Source organism: Pangasianodon hypophthalmus, chromosome 14 (assembly GCF_027358585.1).
Source record: "Pangasianodon hypophthalmus isolate fPanHyp1 chromosome 14, fPanHyp1.pri, whole genome shotgun sequence".
Classification (NCBI taxonomy): Eukaryota; Metazoa; Chordata; class Actinopteri; order Siluriformes; family Pangasiidae; genus Pangasianodon; species Pangasianodon hypophthalmus.
In genome coordinates, this window is record NC_069723.1 from 1,463,108 (window position 1) to 1,469,107 (window position 6,000).

Below are 6,000 nucleotides of genomic sequence, written 5' to 3' on the forward strand. Positions count from 1 at the left end.
AATCTTTGCTCTACAGCATTTCTTTGCATGTGCCTAAGTCTTTTGCACAGTTCTGCTGGGGGGCACGTTGGTTTAGTGGTTAGAATGTTTACCTCATACCTCCGAGGTTGGGGGCTCGATTCCCGTCTCTGCCCTGTGTGCATGTTCTGCCTGTGCCTTGGGGGTTTCTTCAGGGTACTCTGGTTTCCTCCTCTGTCCAAAAACATGTGTTGTAGGCTAATTGGCATCTCTAAATTGTGTGAATGTGTGTTTGTGTGCATTTGTGCCCTGCAAAGGGTTGGCACCAGGGTGTCCCCTGCCTTGTGTCCTGAGTTCCCTTGGATAGGCTCCAGGCTCCCTGTGACCCTGTGTAGGATAAGTGGTACAGGAAAAAATAACAGCCATAACATTAAAACCACTGACACAGATAGATAGATACACACACATATCAGGAAAGAAGCTTTCTAGGGATATATATGACATGAGTAAAACAAAAAAAAAGAGGTTTAACCTAAATCCTTCTTCAAACCTGCTCAGCTTCAGATTATGTGGTGGTTCTGACCGGACAAAAACAGTGAAATAAACACACTGCAATACACATTTTTTTGTATTACAACAGTATTACTACCAGAGTAGACATTCCAATTTATCACAAAGCATGAAAAATTACTGAAATAAATTGACTCTTTTCTTGCCTTAAGAAATAATTTGAAGTATGTCATTACCACCAAAGCAATAGTTGGTTACAACATGAGAGGAAAAATATCCCCCACTGAGATAGGATGGTGGTGGTCCCTTATTCAAAAATTCATTTTGGTCATTGACTGAAGGCATGCCTCTCTGCATAGTCCTCAAGAGTACTTATTTATATGTGCTTGCTGCCTGCCACTTGAGCTGTTAATCCTTTATATTTAATAACCAAAGCAGAGGCACATAGTGAAAAATGCCTTCTCGCATGTTTGGCTTAATAACAGCCACCAGCTAAAGCTATCATCTCTGTCACTGAGCACTGCCTGATCCTGATTGTGTACTTTTCCTGTGTGCTACTTTTATTCTTCACCATAGTTTATTCAAAAACAATGTACATTTCAGGTTGCCTAGCAGTACACACACGGTGGAAATTTTTATGCTATAGTGTTTACCTTATGTTTTATTTAACAGTAATTGCTGAGGATCTGGAACAGTATTGCAAAGTGAAACACTTGATAACTCCTTACTAATGATTAATTAATTAGTAGTTTTCCAGGAGATATATATACATACATATATATAAGCCTTTACTTTATTATTACTTACTGACTAATTACTCAGTATTCATTAGTAGATAACTAACTTATGTATTAATATAGTGCTACCCATTTGTTCTCGCTTGGTCACTGCATAGATACAGTATGTATTAGTCATTGAGCAATATTGCAAAGTATTATTAAATACTAGGAAAAAAAAATTAGGCTAATTTCCACATGTGCAAATTTAACTCGTTGCCACTGTGCTTCAGCTAATGCAAAGACACCCATTTGAGATAGCAGGCTATAAAGTTGTTGTACTGACTATATCGAATTTAATTTAGGCATGTGGGAAGAATTCTTGCCAACTGAATGTAAAATTGTGATTCTTTTTAAAGGGGATCTAAGGCATGTGTGCATGTACCCTAATATATAATTCTACATGAGGTTGTATAGCCAAGTGATGAATTGTTTCCTGTTAGCAAATGGCTCAAAGCAATGCAATGTAGCCCTACTGTATGGGATAATGGTAATAACACACATACACACAGGGACTGAAACAAATGGCCTCATCGAACACTAACTGCATAGAAGCAGTGTTACCAAGAAAGACATTAACCTTAGTGTATCTGCTATTAGCAGAGCTGAATAAAGAGGTCCCTGCTGGAGAGGCTGCAGAGCTTTTCTTCTTGCTGTTTGCTATTTTTTTCTTGCCAATTCTGTGGTTGGCATCTCTGCTTTTTTTAGCACAAGCTTCCTTGATTGGCCATTTTATTGTTTAAACAATATGTTTCCTCATCAAATGGACTCCTGCTTCCTGTCACTCCATTTCTGCTCAAAGGGAAAGTGTTCTTCAAGGGGAAATATTGCCACTGAACCACTGGAAGTACTTTTAGACATCAATTTATTCAATCAGACAATGTGATTCAATTACCCTCTAATTCTTTATGATTTAGGGCTTCTCCAGGCCTCTGCGAAAACATCATGTAGGACAGGGGCTCAAACAGTAAAAAGGGCACCACCCATCAACCCTCATCCGCCCGCACATGCTCCATTCCCGCTACAAATACTGCGCATAATTAATAATCAGTAACAGCCATAAGTAACCATGCACTCTATAACTCAACATATACACTTGAAATAACTCTGATTTCCAGTCAATGCACCAGACTGTCCTTCACTGCACATTATACAGTAGCCATACTTTCTATTCATATTTGCTTCATATTTTCAGATGGCCAAAATAATTCTATACTTCCTGTATGTGTCAAGTATGTCAGTGTGTGCCTGTGCCATCAAAATGTAATTCAATCTCAGTGTGGAATGTAATAGCACTGAGAGATCATACCTTTCAAATGTTCAAAATATATATATATATATATATATATATATATATATATATATATATATATATTGTATATAATGTTATATAATAAGTATAGTAAGTAATAACTTGGTTGGATCTAGTTACCTAGTCTAGTAAACACACCCTAAACAGTTCTCAACATTGTTCATCACCCTGAGCACAACATCCCTACATTGAAGCATGGTGGTGGTAGCATCATGTTGTGTCGATGTTTTGTTTTGTTTTATTTTGTTTTTTTAACCAATAAAGACTGGGAAACTGGTCAGGGTTGACGGCCAGATAGATGGAGTTAAATACAGGGCAGTCCTAGAAAAACAAACTGATCCAATCCGCAAGTGATTTGAGACTGCTACAATGGAGCGTTTCAAAACCAAAAACCAGAATAAGGTAGAATAGCCCAGACCTCAATCTAATTGCGAATCTGTGGCAAAAAACAATTGATATTTATGACTACATTAGATAGATAGATAGATAGATAGATAGATCACTTTACTAATCCCTGAGGAAACTATTGCATAAATAGTACAAATCCTGAAAATGGACACTCAGATTCCAAGAAGGCCATACACACAAGCACACTACAGCTTAGACCAAATGAGGAGTCCATAAACTCAAATAGTTTCTGGAAGCACTGGAAACACTAAAGAAACATAAAACAGAAGAATCAGTCTTTCAAAATGGTGATACATGAAACATTTTAAATAACTTGCTAATTAAATTACCACTGACACAGAACGTGAATACAACAACATACATGAGAAACCAAACATATTAGAAATAGCAATAAAGACTCCCAGAACCCCCTTGGTGTAACAGCACAGCCCCACCAATAGAGGTCAGTGTCTACAGAATTTTAATCAGTTGCTCATTTATTGTTTATTTCATGGTTTGTCCATATATAAGCACATGGTTTTCTGTTAGTTGTTGCGAAGTCTTGCCAATCTCCTGTGTTTTCACTGTTTGCCTTTTCTTTGCCTTGACCATCTTGCTAGAATTTCTTCAACTAATCTTTGGATTGTTTTATTGTGTCATGATTATTGCCCTTACTCTAACTGCCTAACTGCAGCGCAAAGTCATATAACTCTCCTGCTAGCATCACAACTTGCAGCGACCTCGTAGCTGACAGAAAATAAAGACGCTAGCCGGACCACTTGCTGACATTTTGTCGAGGCAAACATGATGTGCTACACAGAAACTTTCTTAGAATAGATTCATTAACATATAGTCTACTTGTTCATTTCTCTTACTCTGTGTTAATGCACTTAATTAGCTAAATAGATCACCAAATGTTATTACAATACAGTATATTAGTGACCACATCTTAGCAAAACAACACGTGGGACTGGGCAGCACACTGGAGATTTTACTTGCTTGCTTGGTAGGCTTTCATGATTTTATACGGTAGTGATATGTGGGGCCTACTCACCAACCAACACGTCAACCAATGGGACAAACACCTAGCCAAAATTTTATACTCTGAATTCTTTTGCGAAAGCCTTCTGCAAGTGCACAGAAACACATCATAAAACGGCTGTTGCACTGAACTAGGCCGATTTGCACGATTACTCCAAATTCAAAAATGAACCATTAAATTGTGACTCCGTTTAAAGAGCAGTGAGCCGTGTTCATATCGTCATAAATCCCTGCAATGCCAAGAGTTGAGTGTCAAGACGGAGTCCCGTCATTGAGCTGGTCCTGAACCTCAGCACAGTAAAACACATCAACACTGTACAAACACACAGGTGCACGCTGACAGAATACAGACCAAATGTGGAAAAAGGCTGGCCATCGACATGAGACGGGCCAGGAAAAGAAATCATGTTTCCCTACAGAGGACGGAGTGCTCACACAGTGCAACAACAACAACGAGACCGAGCTGCACATCTTAACTGAGTGTCAAAAACACAGCCATTTTCAGCAAATCTACAATTACAGAATGCTCCTGCTCAATTCTCCACTCACACTCATTCTGTTAGGAGAGCAGAAGGAGAGCAGAGCTCTGGCAACATGGTACGTATCAGCCTGTAACAATCTGAAAGACAATGAGTGACACACACACACGCCCACACACACACACACACACACACACACGCGCACACAGCCCTGATTGACACTGAGTGATTATTTATGTGCATTTGGGTTTTTTCTCCTTTATTTATTAATATGTGCATCATGTTATACCCAATTTCACATGTAGCTAAATTCATATAGACACACGTGACATCATGTGAGCAATATGAGATTATGTGAAAATAAATGAATCCTCTGAGAAAATCACACGTGAAAATTTAAATCACGAATTAACATGAAAGGAAACAAACCACGTGAAAATTTTACATATAAATAAATATTATGATATTTAGTGCATAAATATAAAGAAAACTGACACCAGGGATAAATATTTGGACCTGTTTCTCTTCTCCTGTTTCTCTCACACACACACACACACACAAGAGTAGAGTACAAAAAAAAAACCTTTAAGCAGGCCTACATTTTTTTTATGAACACAAGAGGAAAGAGGGCGCCCTCTGGCTGACTATAGACTCATTACATTGTTCCAATAGTATAGAGTATATTACATTTAAATAAAAAGAAATACTTAAATTAAATTAATGTTGAATATATTCAAGGGAACTCTGGTGGGATCCCAGGGAGCCAAAGTGACTGCAAAATGTTTCTGAGACTTCTGAGACTACGACATGGATGATGGTGTAATAGCGGTGGTCAAAATCTCATTCATTCCACAGGGTTCCAGATTCTCAGACTGGAGAGTGTAGCTCCTTCTCCTTACGTTTCCTCACTTCCATTTCTCACATAACAACAGCAACAAAAAAAACTAGCAATGCAAACAGATGTCATTAATGTCATGTGCATCACTGTTCATGTTTCTCCTTCATTCTGATCATAAAATGGTGCTTGTCGAACCCATCAGCCAGCCTCCTCCTCCTGGGTTCAACTGATTGCATCTCATTTGCATTCAGATGATTGACAGTAAACAACTCAGTATTTGATATAAATTTCAAAAAAATATACTGCATATAGTACATATACATAGAAACGTAAATCATAATATTAATAATAATATTAATATCTTAAATCATAATATTAAATCCCTACTTTTACTATTTAATATCCCTGACATTAAATATTTTATAATAAACAACCAAGATGGTATGTCCATGTGTAGTCCCATTGCTACAAGAGAGCCGTGTTTCAGCGTGGATTCTCCCCACATCACATTATTGTGTGCGATTATTGTATGCGAAGACTTTGTTCTAATTGAATGTACTTTTATTCTACTCAAACATTATTCCTTAGTATGGCAGTATGGTGCTAAGCTCGTATTTTTACTTAATATCTCATTATTTTGACTTACTGTCTCGTTATTTTAAGGTATTAGGTCATTATTTTTGACGTATTACCTTGTTC